Below are 26,465 nucleotides of genomic sequence, written 5' to 3' on the forward strand. Positions count from 1 at the left end.
AGGGCTTCCCTGTTGTTGTAGAAGACCGAAGCACCATGGGACCCACTGCCTAAGTAGGCACACTGAGTTCAGATCAGACGTGTGGGGCCACGGGCAGGTGGGCAGAGAAGGAGGCTGGCTGCTTCGTGGGTGGCAGAGCCTAGCCCAGATGCCTCTGCGGCTATTTCCTTGTCTGGCTTCCCCTCTGAGGAGATAGCAGACTGAGTGTGCATGCAGGTCCTGCCCATCATAAAGCCAACCGGAGGGAGACTTGACCAGGCAGACAAATTCTCCTCCTTCTTGTGCCTCTGTGGCAAGCCCCGGGGGCTTTCCTGGTGGTACCACATGAAACAAAGCAATTAGCTTTACTTGTGGGAAGCTGGGGCTAGCCCAGTAATCGCCACCACCACCCCTTTAATCCTGCACCCTGGCTCCTTCCACTAGCTTCCAGAGTTTCTGATGTTTCAAAAACCCTAGAACAGGGAGACATATGGAGGCTTGAAGGAACCCCAGAGACTACCCTCCTGGAGCTTTTTCCCCATGAGAGCAACAGACGCTATCGAGTTGAAGCTGCTGCTCGTTGGGGCTATCTTACCTGAAGCCTTATCCTACAGCAGATACTGATCTCTTGGCTGCAACTCCCGGAGCACTCAACCCTGTTATTAAAATGCTTCTCTTCCCTTTCATTCCCATTTCACTTTTCCCAGCTTGGCTGTGTGTGTGTGTGGATCCATACAGCATTCCTCCCAGGAAGGTCCAAGGGGCATAATTATCCCTCCACTCGCCACCCCTGCCTCCTGTACTTGTAGCTACGGATAAAGGAACAGAATCTGGAGTAGGTTAGGTGATGCACCTACGGGCAAGCGCCAACAAGAGAAAACCTCCAGCCTGTGGCTTCCAGTCCCTTCAACCAAATTGCACCATCGTCTCTCTCCCCACCCATCCCAGACTGTGCAATTTGGAAGTCATCACATCTCTTCCTGGGCACTCCATCATGGCATGGGTAGAACTGGAAATGGTGCCTGCTCAGCCTGGCCCTGACATAAGTAGAGAAGGCCACCAGCCCATCCATATGGATGTGCGTTGGTCTCCGTTTACTCCTTTTACTGGTAAAATTTTTCGTCAGTTGTGGTCAACTGCAGTCCAAAATACTAAGTGGAAAATTCCAGAAAAAGAAACAACTTACTCCTGAATTGTTTGTCAGCCCGAGTAGCATACCATCCTTTTGCCTGGTGCATCCATGCTGTATTTGCTACCCTCTCGTTAGTCACTTAGCCATCTTGATTATCAGGAAGGTGGTCATGATTTCACAGTGCTTGAGTTGTTTATTTTCTTTAATAACAGCCCCAAAGTGCAGGAGTAGTGCAGCAAAGCAGACACAGGAGCATGGCATGTATTAACTCCGGTACTGTGCGGGAAAACTTCAGGGTATCTGGGAAACACTCAGTGTGCCTGGGGTTCAGTGCTGTGTCAGCTACCTTCTCACTGCTGTGACCAAACGCTCGACAAGAATCGACTTAAGGGAAGAGACACTACACTTGTTTGGGCTCATTGCTGTAGAATGTAGCCCACGGTCACAGACAGCACAGTGACAAGCAGGATTCAACTGTGGCAGCAGGAGGGAGGGCACTTGCTCTTGTCTGAGTGGAGCAGAGATGCGACAGAGAATAACCGCAAGGCCCACCCCTCAAAGACCCATTCTTCTAGCTGGGTCCCACCTCCCAGAAGTTCCACAACCTTCCAGAACAGCACCACCAGCCAGGGCCAAGTGTTCAAACACATGAGCCCGCGGGAGAAGACACATTACATTCAAACCATAACAAGTGCTGGGTAGAGTTCCTAAAACCACTGAAGGTTTTAGGATGCATATTCTGTAGATGTGAGGTCTACCATAAACCTTTGCGTGTTCGGCTGCTTATGGGGATGTTTGTTAACCACAGTGTAACAGAGCCTCATCTGACAAATACACTTGAAATGGGCAGATCTTATTCAAAGATTCTAACTCATTTTGACTTGTTTTTAAAGGGGACAACAAATCAAAGCTAGCTTTATTAAAATAAAAATATTTGCACATTCCAACAGCCCTGAGAGCTTTGGGAGGGTGTGCCTGTGTTAGTGGAAGGCTTCACACCAAGGGTTCTGAAATCCTCAGAGGTGAAAGCCAGGGAGCGTGCTTTTGTTTCTGGGTACACAGATCTGTGCCACTTCAGAGTGTTGCCAGGACTCTGCAATCTAACTTCGCCACATCCCTAACCGAGAGGCTATGCTTGCTACAAAAATGGTCGTGCTTTGTTTTACTAAAAAGAGCTTTCTCAACATGGATGCAATACATAGTTTTATACTAAAGACAAAGTGACTCACAAGTACTAACTTATTCTCTCCCTAACTGTTAAGGAACACCACTACATGGAATCCCATCAGCCCCTGGGCTAGTCTGTCTTTTTGGAATCCCATCAGCCCCTGGGCTAGTCTGTCCCCTGGGGGCTGATTTCCAGTAAGCATTATATTGAATAAAATAGGACTTAAATAAAGCCATCCTTCTATCTGTCTAGATGCAGCTGAATTCCTGGGGAAGGGACATTGGATATGTCCTGGTCTGGTTTCCGTTGCTGTAATAAACACCACAACTGCAGAGAGTGTGGTCTATGGGCTAGAAGGTGCTTGGCAATTAGGATGTCCTCATAACATTTGCCTTTTGAACATGCTCGGTTTACTCACAAAAACCTTCTTCACAATGTCATGCTGCTATCAAAGTTACACAGACATCTCATCAAGCAGGAAACCGTTGTCTGGGCAGAAATGCTGCTAAAGGGGGAACTGCTACTGGGAAATCTTCTCCAGTGAGGATGCTTTAGAAGCTTGCAGGCTCAGCCCACATCTGCTGTGAAGTCCTTCAGCTGTGGCAGGCTGGGACGATGGCACGAATGGACCTCCAGGAAGTCCTTGAGAGCGCTGGCCAGCAACTAGCGCTGACAAGCAGACCTGTGTGAGCCCAGTGGTATCGACCAGGGCCAGGCAGAGTCTCGAGTCCTCTTGCTGATGGGGATCAATTCAGAGGCTAGCTGACCATTTCCAAAGTTCCAAGTTTTGCATCATTTCATTGGGTGGTAGCTTTGATTTATCACGGTTCACAGCTTGGAGCTGGTTCCCTAGCCTATCAAGGCTTGTCCTGGGCCAGGTTCAGTTGAGCTGCTCAGTGGTCTCGCTTGAGGACCAGCTCTTATCAGCTTGCCTAGTGGCAAGCTCGGGCATCATGTTATCTCAAGTTACATAAAACGGGGTTTAAGTTACACAATGGTTTTTGAGTTACACAAAATGGTTTCTTAAGTTCCATGTTCCTAACAATGATCCACTTGGACCTTACAGGCCATCATCAAGGGGATCCAAAGCAGGAACTGAAGGCAAGAACCTAGAGGCAGGAACTGAAGTAGAGACCATGGAGGAACGCTGCTTACTGGATTACACTCCATGGCTTACACAGCCTGCTTTCTTGTACAACCCAGGACTACCTGCCCAAGGATGGTACCACCCACAGGGGGGTGTGCCCTCCTACATCAATCATTAATAGAAATATCCTACAGTCTTGCCTACAGGCCAATCTGATGGAGGCAATTCCTCGACGGAGGGTCCCTCTTCCAAACTGACTCTAGTCTGTGTCAAGGTGACAGAAACTAACCAACACAGAATTTATTTTGGGGGATGTATTAGTCGGCAGTCGGTCACTAGAACAAATACCTGAGGCAACCAACTTATAAAGAGCAAAGGTTCTTTGGCTCATGGTTCTGAAGGTTTCTACCTAGAAGCAGTTAGCCTCATCGTTCTGGAGAGGCAATTCATCATGGAAGGAGTGTGAGCCGAGCATAGTCACACCTCCTGGCTGGAAGTGGGAAGAGAGGGGAAGTAGAAGGATGAGGGTGAGGGGCTGCGTGTCCTCAGGAGGAAGCACAAAAGTTAGAGTGTGGACAACAGCTTTAATTCAGCTCTCCGGCATGCTCTGAGGGTCTGTCCCGCATCCTGTGAACCGAACTGTACCTGGGAAAAACCAAGGTGTCATGCTGGAGCGGTGTGGAAGGAAGCTCCTGGCGTCCTCTTGATCCAGATGCAGGTACCGCTGGAAGCCTGGCATAGCCGTAGCCGGAAGGGAGTACGTCTAGAGAGAACCTCTGAGCGAGGTTGGGGGACTCAGTTTACAGCAGAAAGGAGATGCCAACCCAGATGCTGAACATGGATCTCCAAGCACTGTTCTCTGCCAATCAGAGACCTGACCTGGCCACTGGAAACTTAAGCACTCTTTGTTTCCACCCAGAAGCTCCCAGTGACTCAATGGGGAATAATATAAATCACACCATTGTGATTCAGCCTTTCTTGCCACAGGAAGGTAGAGTGTTAAGGAAGAGATACTTTGCTTTGGAAACAAAACCCACAATCAACCCCCTAAGAAAATGATCTGGGCCAGGAGGAAGACGAGGAGGGAGCCCTGTGGTTTGGAGGCTGGGTGTGGTCTAGAATGTTCCAGTTAAATGGTCCTTTGCGGCCAGAGGGACAGGTGAGGTCAGAGTGAGCCTTTTCTTAGTCTGCTCCTCCCTGGAAATGACTCTGTCCCTCCGGACTCCTTCCGTCTTGAGGCTTTGTTTCAGCCGGGAGTACTTTTGAAATGGCATCTTCCAAAGTGGAGAGAGGATTGGGTTTTATGTAGGACTCGAGGGCCTGCAGGTTATGAGAACTACAGAAGCAGGAGAGAAACTGGGGGGTGGGGGGTAGAAAAGGGAGGAGAAAAGGAAAAGGAGAGAAAGCAGGACAAGGAGGAGGAGTGAGAAGAAGAGGAGGAAAGCGGAGTGGAGAGGAGGGGAGGGGAGAGGAGGCAGAGGAGGCATTTCTAGCCTGAAGAGGGAAGCTGTGCAGTCTTATCACACTGACTGCTAAGCCCAGGGATCCAGTGACAGGGAAAGGGGGGGGGTGTGCCCTGGGGGGTGTAGGACAATGGCTCAGTTGTTGGTGTGTAAGACACACCCTCTTTGCCCTCGTCATTTCTTACTGCGAGCCAGAATCCACCCTCAGATGTACCACGCTGTCATTAACAAGAGCCCAGCACATAGTGAAAAAGCAAGGCATGCCCTGGGCTTTTCCAAGGACCAGTTCCTCTTCTCAACCCTTGGCAGGGAAGGTTGTTCATGTGTCTGAGTTTTAAAAACTTAGACGCTCTCACCCACCTTGGCCATCTTTCTGCCCACTGCTGGATTATCCTTAAGAAGATGGTTTATAAAATCTGTGTCCCTGGTTAGCTGTTCTCTTTCTTCCTTCCTGTGCTCAGAAATTAAAGAAAAAAACAGAGCGCTGTCATCTGTATTTGGAGGACTTCTGTGGCTGGCAGATGATACGCCAGGCAACTGGTCCCACAGCAGAACAAGACCATCCCATGATGAGGCCTCAGCTACCTGACGGGTCAAGCCAATCCAGAAAACAAGGTTGGAAGTCACTTAAGCAGGTTTGGTGTTGCTCCGGCACCCCACTGGCTGAGGGCCAAGGGAGTGGCCATCTCCTGTCCTGCTCCTCAGATCTGCAGGTCACTAAGTAGAGGGAGCTTCCTAGGTCACTCACCCACTTGGACTTTCACGTCAAGTTTGAGTTGGGCCTGATCCACAGGTCGACTCTGAGCTTCAGGCTTCTTTTACTGAGAAATTAGGACTGGGCACAGTGAACCTGAAAGGGCTCACTGTTGTAGAGGCATGTGTCGACCACTTCCTTGATGCTACAGAGGGGTAAACTGAGGCACAAACCTCAGCTTGTTGTCAAATCTCAAGCCCAGACTCTTGGCTAATGGTATAGTGAGTCTGGGTTTTTTGTTTTTTTAATTAATGCATCGATTAAAAGCTGGTACAGCACATCATGATGATGGTGATTGTTATTATCATTATTGTAGGGTTGGTGAAATATGATGGGAGCCATTGACTGGCTCCGGCCACCTGCAAAGCATCCCTGGCTTTACCAGGTTGGGAACCTCTAGAGGGGGGCTGTATGGTCACAGTTCAGATGCAGTGCTGAGCTTCCTGCCCTGGGATTCACATGGCATCCTACCAGGAAGAAAGCATCAGTGGCCCTGGGGCTCATTAAGACTGCAAAGCCAGGCAGTTTGCCCAAGACCACATGATGAATGAGTACCTAGGCTGGGACTTGAACCTTATCTCCTGGTTGCAATCCCAGTGCTCTTTGCTCTGGACTGTGGTACCCTTCCCCCATGCATCATGGCCCCCAGGGGAAGAGAAGTAGAAAGAAAGTGAGAGGCTAAGGCCCAGAAACAAAGGGAACTCCTCACAGTGAGAGAAACGAGTGTTTGTGGACTGTCCTGAAACATCGGGAGATTTCAATATCATCAGCATGCAGACCTAGCCGGGTACACCCAGGCCCAACTATGGGATTATCTGACTCCTAAAGGGCATGGGCTTATGGGTTACAAAGAATCAAAAGGGGACAAAAAAGATAGCCAGGTAGTTAAAGAGCACTCGCTGCCCTTGCAGATGACCAGAGTTCAGTCCCTAGCACCTACATCAGAGAGCTCATGATGGCCTAGAACCATAGCTCCAGGAGATCTGACACCCTCTTCTGACCTCCACAGGCACTCACACACATGTACACATGCACATACACTCATAGACACATAAACATAAATAAAAATAAATATAGGAAATCAAACAGGGAATAGTTGTTCTTATTTGAAAAAAAAGAAAGAGAGAGAGAGAAAGAAAGAAAGAAAGAAAGAAAGAAAGAAAGAAAGAAAGAAAGAAAGAAAGAAAGAAAGAAAGAAAAGAAGAAGCTGGTGGACCACATTTGTCACACACTTTCCGTTACTGTAACAAATGCCTAAGATAATCAACTTGGAAACAGTCGAAAGGTTGGTTTGCCTCACAGTTTTAAAGGGTTCCGTCCCTGGACAGTTGGCCGCTTTGCTTTTGGGCCTGTGTTGAAGTCACTCATGGTATCAGGGAGCATTTGGTGGAGCGATAACCTCAGGGGATCAGAGAAAGGAGAAAAAGACCCACAGCACACAGCCCTCCCTACTCAAGGGCATACCTCTGAGGACCCAGATCATCCCACTTGGTCCTTCTCCGCAAGTTCCCACCACCTCCCAATAGTGACACTGACTGGTAACTGGGACTTTGGGGCACAATCCACATCCAAACTACATCACCCGATGCTCAAGACCTCGTATATAATGACAGAGTATATACATAGAACTTGCTCACATTCTTTTACCTACTTCAAATCAGCTCTAGATTTCTCAAAATACGTACTAGAAATAGCGTTTAAATCATTTGACACCACATTGTGGAGGAAACTACGAGAACAAGCCTGATCCTGTTCAGTACCAGTGCATTTTTCTTTTTCAGTGTTTCTGATCTGCACTTAGTTGAGTTCAAAGATGCAGAACCCATGGGTGCACAGGACCTCCTGTACTTGGAAAGAATGGAGCAGGAAACAGTTCATCACATCTCTTGGCCTCTACAGTAAGGAAAGAACAGAGGTGACACTCTGTCCTGCCAATTCAAAGTCTCCTCCATCCTCCTTCCCTTCCTCCCTTGTCCTTTCCTTCTTCTCCATGGCCATGAACCAAGTATGTATGCATTCCACAAGCACTGCACCTTCTGGTCAGGTCCCCAAGGGCCAGGAGCATAGTAGACCAAAGGGGTTTCCACCCTCTCAGAAATTGTCTGCTTGACAATATATTAGACACACACACACACACACACACACACACACACACACACACACACTCACACACACACACACTCACACACACACACACACACTCACACACACACACACACACACACTCACACACACACTATTTGCTTGAGTGACAGCTGGGGAAATAGTAATTTCACAACCACTGCCGTTTCCACACCAGGAATATTTCCACTCTGACAGGTTACTTCTCCATCAATACTCATAAGTCTCTGTCTTCCTCTGGGGAGACCAGGGCCCAGCAAAGTCAAAGATACAGAACAGAATTCCCATCCGAGAGCCAGTCAGTGACAGAGCAGGGATAATCACCTGCACAGGTCCAAACAACAACCGTGGCAGGAAGACAAGGTTCAGCCACAATGTAATGTCACATGTAAGAAAGAAAGCAGAGAAGGATCTGATCTACCTAGAGCCTACCTTCATATCCTTGTATCTCTAGCACAAAGCTGTCCTGTGAAGAGTTACGAGGTTGTATCTGCATGGGAAAACTGACCAGTAGCATTGGAGAACAAGTGATTTTAAAATATGACACTGGAGCATGGTTGCTGATTTTTCTAGAAGCAACCTTGGTACAAATGTAAAATAAGTCAGGAGCAGAACTCCTCCCTTCCCTGTATATTCTTGGGTCAAAAGAATTCATGGCTTTCAAAATGCCAGTAGGTCAGAGGGCAGTGGTGTTCTCTATTCCATGCATCCTGACACCAGCAGGCAGCCTGCCTAGGAACCTCAAGGGTTCAGCGGAGCTTACTCCTAAGGGCTGTTACTATTCAAGATTAGATGACCCCCAAAAGCACACTCACTTTCCCGTGTGACCTCATGTACTCCCCCCTCCTACCCAGTGTAATCAGAGAAGGCAGAAAGAGTCTGAAGTCCCTGCATGCACAGAGACTGAGCGAGACGGAGAATTTTCCCATGGCTATGTAGCATCATCCAGCTCCGTGCTTCCTCGTCATTCAGGCCTCAACTCTTACAGCCTCACAGAAAAGTCATCTGGGCTGAGAAGGATTGCAGAGCATGCTGGGCCTCAAGCTAATGGTCCTCTGGATGCTTAGTGTATATGACTGCTGAGAACCCAGAAGAGGCTGTGATAGTGAAGCCTGTTCAGCTCTATCTCGTGCTTCATTTTCTAGACTGACTTGATCATGGAAATCTTCCTCTAAAATCCACTCATATCTCTTGGATTCTTTGAAACATTGTTTAGAAAAATATTGAGTTCAGGTCTCTCTCTTTATTGCCAAAGGTGCACAGTAGTGTTAACTGGGTGAATGAAAATGCTATAAATTAAGCCGTGAACATGAACTTAAGACTCTAGATTTTCCATAAGCCCTCACACACTCCTTTAGAAACCTTGTCCATAATGAGTCGAACACGGGTCACCCATTCTCCCTCTCCCATGTGGCTAGACATGCATGGAAGAGTCAGGAAAGGGCATCAGGACAGTCGCCTCTGGGTCCAGACTGTAAAAAAATGTCTGTTGCTCATGTTCTGAGTCTGACATAGGACAGACAGAAGAAACACAGAATGCTGGGTTTCAACAGGGGCCAGTTACTTTAGGCTCTGTGTCTGCCTGCCTGTTTGTTTGGACAGACTTTCATTATGTAGCCCAAGCTGGCCTTGAACTCACAATCCTGCCACAGCCTCCTCAGTGCCGGGTTTATAAGTATGCACATTGCATTGCACCTTAGACTTTGTCAGTTTTAAAAGACTGAGACCACCTGACGAGCTGAGTCAACTGGTTGCACGCCACCCTCCATGACCCACCCTTCACCCTATCCTACCCCCTAAAATATGATGTTTATGCAGCAGGAGAAAAATATGTTTTAATGTGTCTCAGGTCTACAATCCCTTCTCCAAACTCTCTGGACAAGTGTATCCTCAAATTCTGCCCTTTAAAAAAAGATAATGAGGTATGAATGCCATGATCAGGTAATTCCCTCCCCAAACTCACAGGTAAGTATCTGCACAGTGAAACGTGAATATGCGTGATAAGTGAGAAAACACAATCTATAGATAGTTTGCAGGCATTTCCGGTCAGGTTTTGCTCACATCATGGGCTCTAGAACCTAATTCATTTGAGAATCTCATAGCTGTCTGGGCTGTGGAGTGAGTCTTACAAGCCCTGGCTGGGCTTTTAGTGGGGATGCTTGCCTGATACATGGGGAAAAAACAAAAACAAAAACAGAAACACTGAGCTCCGTCTCCCTAATCGATCCGAAAGCTTCTCGTCAAGACAAAGAAAACTCACATCTCCAGCATGCCCTGTTCAGTGTTCTCACCTTAAACAGTGTATTTCCCAGTGTGAGCTAAGGCCAAGGTTCCTTGGCTATGGCAATAACCTGGTCTGCTTGGATTTGGAATTTGCTGTTAGAGGAATCCGTATTTTCCCCATGAAGGATACACGACTTCGTCTTTCACCCTCCTGGCTTGAAAGAGGGAGTTTCCAAAGGAGACTGTGGAAGAACAAAAGCTCACTGCATTGTTCCCCAATAAATTTCCCCAAGTCACTGAAAAGCTGCTGTGCTGCGTGAATCCAAGTCTGGTCACACGGCTTCAGTCCAGTGGCATTGGCACAGTGGCGGGTGACTCCTCTGACTTCTGTGGACTTAAATAGCATTGGGTTTGAGTTCTGGCTTTTAACGGCTTCAAGGGCTAACCTTAAAAAAAAAAAAAAAAAAGTCAAATGCAGACTCCCATCTTCCAGTTTTCAAGGGGCCAGCACAAATTTAGTGAAATTCTCATAACACAATCATCATTTGTCTTAATGAGTAAAGTACCCAAGTGACAGGATATGGAATACCTGGCCACAGTACTAATCACACGGTGACAGGTGTCCCCACTCCCACAGTGGGGCTTGTAACTACCCAAGCTGGTATACTATTGCAATATAATACTGGAGGATTTCGCTTATAAAATAGCTGTGGTTTATGCATTACTATGGAAGCCACGTTGAAACGCCAAGATTGTAACTTCTCCACACGAGGCCATAGACACAGTGACACAGCTCTGACACAATAGCCTGCTCCAGGTGACACTCCAGGTGAGGCTCCGCACCTCACTCATTAGACTGATCCTATTCCTGAGTGTTTTCAGAGACCCGCAGACTTAACAGCTCCCTGGTGCCTGAATCATCCATGTCTGCATTTAAGCCCTTCAGGGCCAGGTCATGGCTATTCGGCCCAGACTTCTCAGATAATAGGCCAATTATATTATGTCACCAGAGACCTTATCTCACCAGATCATTGGGCCTATTAATCTCAAAGGGGAATTTCCTGAACCTCATGCCCAGCTGGGGATTTAGGACAATGAGTTCTTCTCCATTCATCTGTAATTCCTGAAAATGCTAAGGTGCCGATTATGGCTGTGTGTATTTCTCTCCGAGTCTTCCGCATTGAATACTCAAAGCAGCTGTGGTTGCCAGGCAAGGCAATGCCAATGGGGAAGGCAACTTGTATCCAGCAACCCAGGTGGCACTTGCTTCTAGTACAGGGTGGGCATCAGGAAAATACAAAGAGTGTCTGCAGGGTGTCCTGGTCATCTTCTAGCTACTGTAACAAATTACTGAAACCATCAAGTTATAAAGATAATTTGGGAGGGTTTAACCCGTTGTCCATTGGCCCCATTGCTTTTAGGCCTGTGGTGAGGCGGGGCACCAGGACAGCAAAGCTGGTAGGTAAGCAAAACAGAAGAGGAAGAGGAGGCCCAGGGTCTCGATATCTGGTTTAAGGGTGTGACCCCCATGACCCAGCATCCTTCCACTGGATGCCACCTCTTGTTACTTTTGTGCTTTTGTTTTGAGACTCAGTCTTTCTGTGTAGCTCAGGCTAGCCTCAAACTTGAAACTCTCCTACTTCTGCCTCTTTGCCCAATTTTGTTGGTTTGGTTTTTAGTTGGTTCGGACTCTTAAAAGCCCACTGTCTCTCAACAGTATCACCCAGAGAACCAAGCTTTAACATGTGGGCCGCTGAGGTCACTCAACATCCAAACCGTAGCAGAAAAGAATCTAAAATGGCTCCTAAGCAGCCATAGTTTGCACTATGTCCAAGCAGAGGGGGGAAATCGGAGCTGAGCATCTTAGTGGGTAGCCGTGTGGGTCATGTCTGGCTCTCTGCAGCAAGAAGATACTCCCGCCCTTGGGGGCTGGTGGGAACATGCAGAGAATACAGAGTGTATATTGGGTGGCAGTGAGTGGAAACTCCAGAGAAGAAGGAATTTCTAAGACAGCATGGATAGGTGGGCTACACAAGGCCTTAACAGAGTATCTAGACCCCAAGAGCCTTATAAAATACTGCCCTGGCTTTCTGGCCCACTCACAAACTTCTTCATCTTGCCATCCACTGGGTGCCCTCTGGTCCCAGTATTGTATTCAGAAATGCTTGTTTAGAAATCTTTAAAAATCAAAACTTGGTATTGAAATAACTAATAAAAATGATTGACAGGTATCCTAGGTCTTTACTTTAAAAATAAAGAAGGGACAATGGTCAGGCAAAAGAGTCATGGCCAGAGCAGCCCAGCAGCTGTGTGAGCTGCAACCGATGCTTGCCCAAGCATAAGGCTGCTGAAAGCTCGTCACAATATTCCATGAGGAATATTCTAGAATCGGATGCCTTTGGTGCCTCTCTGTGCACTACAGCATTTCTGTTACTTACAGTAAAGGGGCCAGGAATGACCTCATGAAGACAGCAGACAGAACCCCTAGCCCTAATTTAGATCTGTGGGTGCCAAAGACCTTGTAAGGAGCTATCCACTCACTACAAGGAGCTGAGACCTAGTGATTGAAAAATGAAAGTTTATCCTCTTCTTAAATATAACGAACAATGGAGATTATACTTTAAAGACTGGTCATTTAGAAAAGAAAGAATGTCACTTTCAAATGACAAATTATAGAACTTGAGGTCAGACGGGTGGTTACTTGGGTTCATCTAGGGATGGGGAGGTCATTGGAGGTGTGCCCTGGAGGATATTGGGGTTTGCACCCCTTCCTAGCTCCATGAAGAGAGCAGGTTGACTCCACTGCATGTGCCGCACCCTGAGTACTGCCTCACCACGGGTTCCAAAGCACCCAGGCCGAGGTTTCAGTGAAACCACCACATGAAGCAATGGGAAGCTGATTCACATCCACTCCATCTGCTGGGCAGTGGCAGTGGGATGCAGGGCCGAGAAAGAATGCAGTCACGAGAAGAAGCACAGTAGGGTGTGCTGTCAGGTCAGGTGCTGGAGGCATTTCCAAATCTCCAACATCCGGCACCAGTGGTTCATCTGTGTGTCAACCCATCACCGTTGGAGGAACATCTGTACAAATAAAAATGAGGGCAGGTAAACTGTGAGATCTGAGTGACCTCAGAGAGGCACCAATGCTGGTGACCAGGTTTGACATCATTCTAACTCTGTAAGATATTACCCCCCAACCATAAAATTAGTTTCATTGCTTCTTCATAACTATAATTTTATAATTATACTATTATACATAACTACTGTTATGAATTGTAATGGAAATATCTTGAGATAGAGGTTTGTCAAGGGGTCGGGACCCACAGGTGGAGAACAACTGCTTCAGCATTCCCCTGCATGCTGTTTCTCCAAAGAGCACTTCTGCAGCTGTGCATGTTCAGCCTGTGCAACAGTATACAACGTGCCCTCCTGCATCCCGCCGCTGCAAAGGGATACATCTCAGTTAGTGTCTTGTTGCTGATTTTCTTACCATCCTAGTGTAATGATTTATTCTGCTTCACAAATTGCTCCACCTTTCAAGCTAGCCTGGTTTGGCAGATATCAGCATTGATATCTTGATTACAGCGGACTCTCAGGTTCTCAATCTGCAACTGTTTGAAGTTCAGACACAAAACAGTTTTTCTGTATTAACCGGCCCTTTATTGAACACTTACTATTGGCTGAAAAGACTGATTTCTGCACACACCTCAGCCTGGGAAGCCTATGGCAGGAAGATTTTATGGAAATATAAAAGCCATATGTGTTGAGGCCAACAGAAGCCAGGTAGTGATGTCAAGCCCCAAGGAAATAAATAAAGGTTAATTTCTGTATTAGAGTTACTCTAACTACAATGAACCCTAAGTCACATATTCATTTGTCTCTTGGTGTCTTTAAGGGGTGGTCTCTGAATCTACACGGTCACCAATATCTGAGGTGGTCCAGGCTCTTCTGTAAATGTATGTTATTTGCATAGGAGCTATGCACATTCCTGAAAATACTTTAAACCACCTCTATACAGCTCATAATAAATAACACAGAAAAACACTATGTAATTCTTGTTCTGGTATATCATTCAGGAAATAATAACAAGGGGAGAAGTCTATACACGACCAGTACAAACCCAGCTTTTGTGCCTAATATTTTCCATATACAATTGGTAGAATCTAAGACAAGACCCAGTGCACAGCATCCAACCATCGCCCTTGGATGGCTGGGGACATATATTGTTCAATCTGTTGTTGTGTAGGCCCCTTGTGATTCTACAGTTCACAGTGGAGCCAGGCACAAGAGAAACCCAACATGGTCCAGCAAGGAGGCACAGAGTCATTCTGAGACAAGTGAGTAATGAATAGGATGAGGAAGAGGTGGCAAGAGCAGATAGAAAAAGGGCTGGACAGGTGAGGCGGGCTTGAGTCCGTGACTCACATGGGGCTCCCCTTTGTCAAGAGGGTGGGGCACAGAGAGCATGCCCAGGGCCGTGGAACCCACACCCAGCACCAGCTCTTCTCTGCTCTGTTCCTCCCACCCCCAATTCCCATCAGACACAGGTGTAAGGGATGCACAAAGCTGCTTCTTCAACAGCAAGTTGGCACAATGCCTCAGGTGAGCTCAGGCTTGGCACTTTCTCCACACTCATAACAGGAGCCTCACCATGAAGGGTTTGAGAATGAATAAGAGAGGGTGGAGCAAGGTGACCTTTAAGGTCCAGCATCTAGAGACTTTCCTGGGGCAACTTTCATCTCTACACATGAACACACACCGTACACTGGCATACACACCATACAAGATACATATTAAGTACATACATATAAACTATTCATATGCACACACACATCCCACACATGCACACACAAGTATACACACCACATACCATACACCAGGCACACATACACACACCACACACATTGAACATACCACATCACACACACACTACGTACATACCACATAAGGCACCACAGACCACATACACCACACACACACACACACACACACACACACATCACACACATCACACATATACCACCACCACCACACCACACTAAGAAGCTCTCACACTCCTGGGATTTTTCTATTGATCCCACTCCCCTAGACTCCCTGATTTGGCCTCAAAGATAAAGGAAAGACATGTATTTAAGAGACAAAAAGGAAGGGGAACTGGTGGGGGAGCGGGAGGAGAATATTCTTCAACCTTTCTAAACTACAAGACAAGTTTGCGTCGCAGCTGTGCTTTTCCCAGCTCTGTGACCTTGTCCCTCTGTGCCTTACTGGCCTCGTCTGTAAAACGGAGGCCATGAGAATGAGGCTGAGGAGGAAATCATGATCTCGTAGGGTTTGGAGGGGTCTTGAAGATGTTGATGTACACGAAAACGCGAATGAGGGCAGTGCACACAGAGTGTTCAGTACTCTGGAGACGTTCTTATGAACTCTGGCTGGAAACCCCTGCACACTCCTCAGAAACTCAGTCCCGCCACCTCTACCCCCGTCCCCCTCCCTTCTCCCCCCCCCCACCCAACACCTCTGCACTCCTCTTCCCACCCTTCCCTGTCAGGAAGCATCCTGGCTCAGGATTGAGCGCGGGCCTCTAGCGTTTGGCTGCTAAGTTTTGTGTCCTCCCCACACCGGGCACATGTGTTAAGGACTGGTCCCCAAGATGCTTTGAAAATGAAGCCTGGTAGATGGAAGTTGGGTCTTTGGAGGAAGGGCCCTGAAGGGGACTGCTGAGATTCCAGCTCTTCCCTTTCCCCTTCCTCCACTTCCTTCACCCTCCCCGCCCTCCGTGTGTGTGTGTGTGTGTGTGTGTGTGTGTGTGTGTGTGTGTGTGTGTGTGTGTGTATTTGGCTGCTATGAAGTGGGCGGTCTCCCCGTCACACGCTCCCTTCATGATGTCTTGACTTACCACAGATCCCAAAGCAATGACCCAAATGGCTATGAATGGAAACCTCCAAAGCAGCGACAGAAACAAACCTTTCTCCCTTGTAAACTAACTTCTCTCGGGTGTCTGTTACAGTGATGGATCAAAATGAGGTCCAAGCGTAGCTGCACCCCAGCCTTGCTTAGCCAAGCACTGACCCTCCTGTGCCTGTGTCTTCTACCCTGCCTCCTGGTCACAGCCACGAGGACACAGCAGCAGCTGGGAATGCTGTCCTGAAATCAGCATATAGGAGCAGCCCACTCAGGTACCAGATTCCAGCACGCTGGATTGCCCAATTCTGCCGTCATTCAGGCTGCTTCCCCATTCCTCCATCCTCCCCATGGATAGGCCACAAGAGCTGTCGGGAAATGCACATTCACGGTCTCCCAACCCTGTGTTCAGAGCCTTCCCCCTGTCATCCTCCTGACAAACCCATGACTTGTCATCTCTTCTTGATCCCCAGATCTCCGTCTGCCTTTCCCAGGAACATGACTCAAGTAACAGTGTGCTGCTGTGAAGATCAAAGGCCGCAGATACACAATGGTGAAGGAAGCGGATGAGAGGGAGGAGCATTGGAGGGGTGGCCAGCCTTCCTGTCTAGCTGAAGCGGAGGGACTTGGTTGGCTACTCTAACAATTCAAGATCTATAATGTCCAGGGTCCCCAGAAAACAATCTGCTACTGATGACCATGTGAGGGAGGGTTACTTGAGTTTTCTAGGTCTCCGTTTCTTCTCTGGTAAAGCGGGTTTCTCACGGGGCTATGGTAGTGATGGAAAGGCCTAGAAAGCATTGGGCATCTCCCAGGGTACCTGTCTCTCAAGGTGAGCTCTCTGTGGGCATCAGTGCTGAGGCCTGGAAATGCCAGGTCTTGTCAACCTATGGCCACTAACCAGGTCCGCTTCCTGGCCCTTTCCAAAGCAGAAGTGCCTGAAAAAGCGGGTGCAGAGCAGAGGTAAAATGAGTCACGAGAAACTCATGTCCCCTTCCCTAACTATCAGAACATCAGGAGACTCCGGTCAAGGGGAAGGATGGCTGCAGAATCACTTTGGTGAAGTCCTCTGCGCAGGCCCGCGGATAAAGACAAGGCTGTGTCTTTTCCTTTTTTTTTTTTTTTTTTTATTCACAAGAAGGAAGAGAAGAGATCCCACAGCTCAGACAGGCAGGAAAGCCCCAGTCCCTCCACACGCCAGCAGTCTGCAAAGTCAGCTGAACAATGGTCAAACTCATCCTGCAAAGGGCAGGCCAAGGGAGGGTGACAGAACTCCACCCCCCCCCCATGTGCCCTAGAGTCCCCATCCCCCAGAGGACGGACAGATCTATGCCTGGACTGAGTAGAGCCTGCCTTGTCACAAGAAGAAAATGGGACAGCCAACGCCATCTTTCTGTCTGAACAAAACAAAACAAAACAAAACAAAACAAAACAAAAACAAACAAACAAAAAAAAAAACAGGCAAATATCCCAAACATGTCAGTCCAAACACCCTGGCCTTGTCCATTTCTCTGTGGCCTCAGCATATGAGCCAGGTGCAGGGCAAACGCAAGCCTGGCTTGGCCTCTCTCTGGAGTCCCTGGCTCAGCCAGTCAGGCCTCACCAGGAAGGAACCTGGGTGACAGTAGTCCCAGAGTCACAGGCTCTGCTGTTACTATTTTTTAACGTTTATTAAATGCCATGGCACACTGAGTCTATGGGGGCAGCAGGAGTGGGTAGCTTTGGTGGGCTGCCGAGGCGAGAGGTAAACAGACGTATGGCATTCCAGAGCTCTGAGGGCAGACGCCCCTCCAAGCCGGGGAGCTGCTTTCCTGCGTGCGTGCGTGCGTGCGTGCGTGCTGTCATCCCTAGCACTGTTCTCAGAACTTTCCACCCAGCGCTTGGCAGTAGGATAAATCAGAGCCTGACGACTTCTTGGCTACAGTAACACTCTGCCCATGAGTGTCAACGCTGCCAGGCACTCCCCGGTGACATGTTTGGCTCCTTCATCCCAAGCACACAGCAATAAAAAGACAGCTGGATGCAGGGGGATGGCTGGAGCGTTCTTTCCCGTCACAAACTTGGACTAGCCTCTCCCGTCTCCGCCAGGGTAAAGTCAGTGAAAGTTTGACATGGCCGGGAAGGAAAAGCCAATAGTACTGGAAGGGACCAGACAGGTGTTGTAGGAGTGCATGGTAGAGCAAGGGGATGCTGGGACCAGAGCCAGAGCCTGAGCGGTCCGCACTCCTGGGTTCTGTTGCCCTTCATCACTCACTTCCCCTCATGCCCCATCCCTGCACCTGCTCGCACTGCCCACCCCTGTTCCAGGTACAATGTGGAGCTGCAGGGGTGTGGGGCTGAGGAACCTGGGACTATGGAAGGAGGCAGTCCCAGGCTTCACTGCTGCTTCTCCTCTGCCTTTAGGTTCCTCCTCTAAAATAGAGTTTGGGCTTAGTGGGTCCTCGAAGGTTCCACGAACTCTCTCTGTGCGAGCAAGTCTAAATGCGGTATGCAGTGCCCCCTGAATGCAGTGAAACACCCTGATTGCAATGCAACACATGCGGTACCCCAACTTCAACACAACACCCTCCGAAACAATGCAGCGCTCCTGGATTCAAAGCAGTCTCTCTTACGTACATGGCAATGCCCACTGATTTCAGGGTGATGTCCCTGGAGACAAGGCCAGCTCTCTCTCCTGAGGTAATGACCTGTAAGGACAGCGGGGCTGTCTGTGATTCTCCCAAGAGCAGGGCTCATCCCCACCCACCCTCACACTCAGGGCCTTGCCACGTACCCCGAGTCTGGCACCAAAGATTACCCTCCCCCCTCCGTGCTCACCCAGGGTACATTCTTGCTCACCCTTCAGATGACTCATAGCAGCTAGGGACAGGGTGCCCCAGAGCAAGCTGGCAAGGCATTGCCCATCCACCCCTTCCCCAGGTGCCACCCCAGGAGCTGTCCGGCGGCGGCTGTCAGCTGTTCCTGAGCTCAGGAGCTCCTTGAGTTACAAAAGCAGGAGGACATGGAAATTGAAACAGGAGAAGCCACCGGTGGGGGCCAGAGACGCCTGGGGCAGCTACGGAAAGACAGCTCTGCCAGAATGGCCACATTATTTATTGGTTCTCTTAGGGGAAGCATTTATGGTTATAAAAAGAGCCTCTTCGAATCACAAGCCACTCACCCAGCTTATTCATGAGTCTCCAAAGAACGCCCCCCCCCCAACACCACCCCAGTTTAATCAAAGACCACAGCCAGGGTGGGAAGTACCTAACAACTGCCTGCCAACATCAGAGTCATTGTTTCCCACTGGTTTCACAGGACACAGAGCTTAGCAAAGAGGGAAGAACCACATTGAAGGGAGGGGCCTTTCCTGGGCCCACCCAGCAAGCCCAGCCGCACAAGCTGCTGCTTTGCCGCCCTTAACCAAGGAAGGGTTAGAGGCCTGGCGATGTTCAAAGGCTCAAGGCATTCCCAGCACTCTGCAAACTACCACCCTGCTGCAGGGGAGGAGGAGGGCTGGCCAATTGAACACGATGTCATGTGGCCGGCTGTTGAGTGCTGGGATGCAAAGGCCAGAGCAGAGGCCGGGCAGCGAATGGGTTTCACCAGGCTGGATCAAGTGGCTGCCTTCCTGGAAACTGGCCTTGCGTTGCTAGGCCGATAAGGCAGGGAAATTGCTACCCTTGGTGCTCATGGGAAAACAGGTTGATGCTGAAGAAGAGCTGCGACCTGCTAACAGTTGAGACAAGGCAGAGCACCCCTGCAGCTACTCTGCCCCAGGGTAACTCAGATCACCAAGCAGGTGTGCATTGGGAGTCAACGATTCTGACCTTTAGTACGCATTCCTGAGCCTGAGACGGCAACCAGAACACGGGTGCAGCTTTCAAACACCCTACCTTCTCCATGTACCCCCCAGAAACCAGCCTCCACCCTGGATAAACAGTGGACCCTTGTAACACACACATGGCAGCCTCTCCTGGCCATGGACCCCAGTGCAGCAGCATCCAGGAGGCTGTGGATGAGCACAGGATAGAGGAAGCCACCTCCTGGGGACAGACCATCAGGTGTGTGTGGAAAGTGCTGGCCCTAGAGCCTGGCTGTTTATAACTGTGATGGGGGGAGGGGCACGCAGACTTCAAAGGGTTTAGTGGTCAGGAAAGGAAGCCTTTTGGCAGAGCTCCAGGGACAAGTAACTTACACTGATTTCTGCTCCACCACCATGGTGTAACAAGGCACCTTTATGTTGTAAGCCACTGCGCTCTCACCTTGCCTGCGAAGTACCCTCTCCCGGACTGTTCAAACACCCCCCCACAGTCTACCTCCGCCAGCCCTTACATAACCTCTCACGTGAGTTTTTCTTCAACATTCCCTGCAAGTAGCCACCAGCTCTCAGGAAGAGGGGAGTGGAGACTGGCGATGAGAAGCCTGGCCCCCGCCCCCTAAAATGCCCCTCTCTCAGCAGCCCTGCTTCCTAGCTGCTCCTGGGAGTCAGGATGCTCCCTGTGGCCTCACCCACCATAGCATCCTACTTCTGTTCCCAAAGCCAAGTGAAAGCCAGTGGGTCCCAGACTCTGCTCTCCACAGATCCTCATGAAGGATGATGGATTGCGTTCCAGCAGGGAATGGGAATAATGGAGAGAGGAGAGGGAAAAAAAGAAAGGGAGAGAGCGCTACAGCCTGCCGGCCATGGAGACAGCAGTAGAGAAGCAGAGGTACAGGCCACACACAGGGTCCCCCACCAGGAGGGATCACTTAGAAAGGAACACAAACTGCAGTGTGGGTGAGTCTCCCCTGGGAAAAGGGACCTAAAGGAAAGGCTGGGAAGTTGAGAAGGGAAAAACAGACTGACCAGAGCTGAGTGTGGTGACATACGCCTGCAGCCCAGGACTGGAAAGGCTGCGGCAGGAGGATTTCAAGTTCAAGGCCAGCTTAGATTACATAGCAAGATTCTGTCTCAAGTACTACTACTACTAATAATAATAATAATAATAACAATCCAGAGGCCGGGCTGTGGTGGCACATGCCTTTAATCCCAGCACTCGGGAGGCAGAACCAGGCGGATCTCTGTGAGTTTGAGGCCAGCCTGGGCTACCAAGTGAGTTCCAGGAAAGGCGCAAAGCTACACAGAGAAATCCTGTCTCGAAAAACCAAAATAATAATAATAATAATAATAATAATAATAATAATAATAATCCAGTAACAAAACAGGCAGTTTAAAACAATGCTACAAATGGAGATTGGTTTGAAATGTGTGGTTAGAGAAAAAAACCCAAATACATATTTAAACACACCTTCAAACATTTTACACACACACACACACACACACACACACACACACACACACACATACACACACACATACTCATTTAGTTATAGAAATTCTATTTATGCCAGAAAGCTAGCAAAAGTAAACAGTTGGGAAATTTTAAATATTTTAAACAGAAGAAAAGTATCCTACAAACAAACCATTTATATTATTAAGCAGTGGCCTCCAAACATTTCAAGAAAAAAAATGGCTGTGCTGGAGAGATAGCACAGTGGTTAAGGGCATTTGCTGCTCTTGCAGGGGATCCAGGCTTTCTTTGGTTCTAGCACCCACACGGCAGCTCACAATCATCTGTAACTCCAATTCCAGGGCATCTGATGCCCACCTCTACCCTCCACAGGCACCAGGCACGCCTGTGGTACACATACAGACAGACGGACAGAACACTCATACACATACAATAAAATAATCTTTTTAAAAAGAGGACAATATTAATGCACCCATTTCATAGCAACCAAGATCAATCTATTTCACAGTATTAGTTTTCAAAGCTGCAGAGGCTGAGACTGTGGCCCAGTGGCAGAGGACATGCCTAGCATGTGTGTGAGACCTTAGGGGCCTTCTCAGCACCCAAGAGAAAATACACTCAAACTGAAATTTTAAGCTTTTCCATCTGGGAGACTGGGCAGCTGTTCCAGTAACCACATGTATGGAGTGAGCACCATCAACAGATATGTGCTTCAGGGAGCCTTGGTTCAAATCTCCCCTAGGCCACTTATTGTTGTATGGTTCTAGACTGGTCCCTTGACTTGCTTCCCCCATCTTCAAAGGAAGATAATAGTGCCTCTTCGTAGGTGGGTGTGACAATTCATCAGCAAACCGCGGGGAGTTATTAGAACATCTCCCAGCTTAGCATTAGAGGCTTGCCAATGTTAGCTGTTTGATGATCACAGGAGATAACTTTACGACTTTTTATCACCCAGAAGTGTGTGGAAGCTGATTAACCAGTTAGAGGGTGGTTTCTGTCACACAAGTGAGGGGCTATGGGGCCAAAACTAAGACCCTGGCAGTGAGTCTTGAGAGAGAAGACCGAAAAAGAAAAAGGAAAAAAAAGTAAGAAACTGGATCAACAGACTGGGGAACAGATAAAATAGGAAAAGAAAAATGTATGCAAGTATGATCTAGAACTTTGCAGCACATATAGTCAAGAACTGACAAAAACTTTCTAGACGGAGATAGTCAATGGAAAATAGCAGTCACTGAGTATGTCCTACAGACCAGCCAACATCATCAGTGACACGCAAGTGTTAACTCATTCAATCCTTATGATAATCCTTGAAGATAAGTGTCATCCCCGTTTTACAAATAAGTCTAAGCCACAGAAAGCCTGCAATGTGTAATGACCACACAGCTAGTAGACAGAGGAGCCGGGCATTGTAGAATGAGGATAGGTGTAGAGCAAGGTCTTACTGTGCTGCCCAGGCTGGCTGAAATTCACTACATAGTCTTAGTTGGCCTGGACCTCTTCAGTTCTCCTTCCTCAGCCTCCCACATGCTGAGATTAGTGGACTGTACCATCACTCCGTGCTAGCCCACACCACTTAGCTTAGATGTCCACACATTTAATCTTCTAAAAGACAATTGCTTTATATATATATATATATATATATATATATATATATATATATATATATATATGTATAATTTATCTTTTATTATAACCAAGGAAAATTGTTATAACTATTCAGTCTTCAACTACATCAAAGACCCCAGAAGGATATAATATTACCTAAGTAAACAGGAAATGCATTGTAAGTAACTTCCAAAATCCTGGAAATGCAGAGACAGCTGGCTACCTAGAAAGTCTTCCAAAGTTCCTCTGCAACATTGGGGCATCCATCTTCAGCCTATAGGCCTAGAGTTTCTCAGTCCCTTCTCCTTGCTGCCTGCCTGCAAGGTGGATTTGCTCCCAGTCAGATCAGAGGATGACTTCAACTGTCTACTCCATTCTTTATTTGTGAGTGTATTTCCTCAATTTATCTTAATAAATTTCTCTAATACTTCTTAAATAGACTCCTATGGATTTATCACTTTAATCAGGTCCTGATCAACCTGTCTACATAGTATGGAAAGCATTAGAAGAGGCATATTTAGTCTAACTATTGGCACATGCCCACCAAGCCATTTCAGGGGCTCAGTAATCTTGTTATGCTGATGAATTAACTCATAAAGCAGAAGATTAATTTGGGCTGCCCCCAGTCACAGTGAGTTTTGTCAGTCATTGGGATGATAGTCAGTTTCTATCTCTATGTCGTAGGACATGAGTCAGGTGTCTAAACATAACCAACAATCCTGGCCTATGTCTGGCTGGGAATGATTAAGTCCATCCACAGGGTCCCTTCCTGTGGCATAGAGTCTGAATCTATAGGCCAGAATCTTTTAAATGAAGTTTTCCAGGAAACCTCAATTTCACAAACCTGATTTTTGTAATAGAAATTCCCTTACTTCTGCCAACCAGGGCTCCTAGCAAGAGGGCATACATACAATTGTAAACTATGACAATTGCTTTAGGGCTCAGGAAACTAACATTGACCTTTGGCCATTGTGTGCAAACACAGGAATGCATGTGCACACACACGCATATACATAACACACATCACACTCAATAATAGTTTGGTAGTGCTTAAGGGTCATCTAACAGATTGAATACAACGGTCTGAAACTTAGAAGAGAGGGAGAGATGGCAACAGAGCTAAAGATTCTAAATTTGTGGGCATTGTGGACTTAGCATCAGGAAAAGGAGAGGAACTTTGAGGTAACTTGGATGTGGATGCTCTCAACAGAGTCACAAGGACATCAGTATTGGCCACTTTTCTTTCTTTCTTTCTTTCTTTCTTTCTTTCTTTCTTTCTTTCTTTCTTTCTTTCTTTCTTTCTTTCTTTCTTTCTTTCTTTCCTCCCTCCCTCCCTCCCTCCCTCCCTCCCTCCCTCCCTCCCTCCTTTCTTTCTTTCTTTCTTTCTTTCTTTCTTTCTTTCTTTCTTTCTTTCTTTCTTTCTTTCTTTCTTTCTTTCAAGACAGGGTTTCTCTGTGTAGTTTTGGTGCCTGTCCTGGAATTCACTTTGTAGACCAGGCTGGCCTCGAACTCACAGAGATCCACCTGGCTCTGCCTCCCGAGTGCTGGGATTAAAGGCATGCACCACCACCGCCCGGCCTGACCACTTTTCATTGCAGATGTTACAGATCAAGATGGCTTTATGAGGAAGGCCTTTGATAGCCCAGACTCTGAACTCCTTTGCCGTACATAAGGAACCTGCAATTTCCTGTCAGTCCCACCCCTTCCCCTAGAGTAGCCATGAAGCCAGGTGTGTCTGCTGCCCCATATTCCAGACCGAGCAAAGACCCACAGGCCAATGTGATGGGCATTTGGTCATGAGACATGACACAAAAGCGCAGCACAGCACCAGAGGGGTTCTACCTGTCCTGGTTTAACTTTGACTCTTGTGATAAGAAAGTGAGCAAGGCCAAACTGAAGAGGAAAGACTTTATGTTAGCTTACAGGTTATAGTTCATCAATGAGAGAGGCCAAGGCCAGAACCTGGAGGCAGGACTGAAGCAGACACTGAAGAGAACTCTGCTTACCGGCTTCTTTCATCTCGATCACTCAGTTGCTTGTCTTATGCAGCCCAGGCTCACTTGCACAGGCATGACACCCCCTACAGTAGGCTAAACTCTCCTATGTCAATTAGTAATAATAAAAAAAAATGCTTCAGAGTCTGGCCACCAGCCAGTCTTATCTCTTCTTCAGCTGAAGTCCCCTTTTCCTACCCGACTCTAGGTGTATCAAGTTGACAGCTGAAGCTAACTATGACACCATTGTGGCACCATCACGGTACCCAGTGGGATCGGGGTAGTTAGTGGATGCTGAGTCCCCTTAAACTGAACTTGACCTTGGGTCGACTCAAGTTTCCAGTCTTCTTTTCTAGTATTTCTGTCTGGTGAATGTCCTAACATCATTTTATTGGGGGCATTTCTTTTGCTTAATCTGCCCTCTGATCAGTCTAATACCAACACAGTTTTCCTTAATTCTATTTCTCTTGTTTTCTTTTCTTTCCTGTATCAAAGAGGAGGGAAACACATATTTTCAGCATACAGCATCCTCAAAACTGATTACCTCTGAGCACAATGCCTCCAAAAGGAATGCTTCCCCTTGAGCCTGACATTTTTCTAAATACAGATGTTTCTATACATCCACAACTATGTAAGAGGGTATTTGCATAGAACTGATATATATCCTCCTGCATCCTTTAATATCATCTCTGGATGATATGAATTCTTCTTCCCCAAAACCTGAGGTCTAACAAGCATCTTACCTGACTTTCTTAATTAGCTTCGATCCTAATTCTAGCCCCAACTTGACAAGGTTGATTAAAACAACCAGTGTTAGACAATCTTCATACCCCATTAGCCCAGAGCACAGAGCTATCCCAGGGGTTTCCAACTACAGACATTTCTTGGAAGAGAATACCCAAATCAGTGGATGCTCATGGCCCTCATATCAGATGGGTTAGTATTTGCAGAGAACAGACCCACATCCTCCTGTATCCTTTAATGCATCTCTAGATGAGTTACAGTACCCAATACAAGGTAGATGCTATGTAATAAATTAAACTGCAGTGCCTAGAGAATATGAAGAAGAAAACGTCTGTACACACTTGGTACAGATGTGATTTTTAAAAATACTTTCATCCCATGTTTAATTGAACTGTAGGAGATAAAATCCTTAGAAGTGGATGTTAGGTCTCAACCCCAGGACAAATGGCTGAGGTGCCTGTTTGATGTATCAAAGTGGACCTGGCCACCAGGTTCTCTCAGCAGCCCTCAGCCCCTACCTGTTACAGGGTATGGCAGTCATACCCCACCCCCTACCGTAAACTTCTGCAGCCCAGGGTCGAGACTGCCCCTCCTCCAGATTCCCCTCCCTATATTACCCAACCATTTTGGTTACCTGGCCTTTTGTTTACCCTTTACTCTCCTGGCCTCTCGGTCCAGCTCTTGCCTTTCCCCTGGCCCCTCTTCCCACATAGTTCAGGATCATGTCCACTCTGGGCTCTCCCAGATGTCTCTGCCTCTGGCTGTGCTCTCCCTCATATCTACAATGAACTTTCTCCTCCACCATACCTAGGAACAGTTGTGTCCTTCCTTTTTATTTCTTTTCATTCATCTGGTGCTGAAATCCAGGATCAGTCATGTCCTTTCCTTTCTCATTCCATGGAATGAATATGGAGGCCACCTACATTTCTTCTTTGTTACTCAGTGCTTCCGCCAAGAGATTCTCGGCATTGTTTATGCCTTCTCGCCTATGCAGGCTGCAAAGGTGTTCCCTGCGGTTGTC

General features: G+C 47.7%; 1 long non-coding RNA gene across 1 annotated transcript in view; it reads right to left on the reverse strand.

Moving 5' to 3' along the window:
* Positions 1-2,000: 2,000 nt before the first annotated feature.
* Positions 2,001-26,465, reverse strand: part of LOC102917908 (uncharacterized) — a 29,511-nt gene continuing 5,046 nt past the window's right edge. Inside the window, exons 2-7 of the long non-coding RNA XR_013051579.1 lie at positions 18,445-18,515; positions 12,762-13,008; positions 9,996-10,373; positions 9,055-9,176; positions 8,137-8,207; positions 2,001-5,280 (exon numbers count right to left, since the gene is read on the reverse strand). This is a non-coding gene — a long non-coding RNA (uncharacterized LOC102917908). The remainder of the gene's footprint in view (positions 5,281-8,136; positions 8,208-9,054; positions 9,177-9,995; positions 10,374-12,761; positions 13,009-18,444; positions 18,516-26,465) is intronic.

The sequence above is a fragment of the Peromyscus maniculatus genome, chromosome 5 (genome assembly GCF_049852395.1).
Source record: "Peromyscus maniculatus bairdii isolate BWxNUB_F1_BW_parent chromosome 5, HU_Pman_BW_mat_3.1, whole genome shotgun sequence".
In the NCBI taxonomy this organism is placed as follows: domain Eukaryota; kingdom Metazoa; phylum Chordata; class Mammalia; order Rodentia; family Cricetidae; genus Peromyscus; species Peromyscus maniculatus.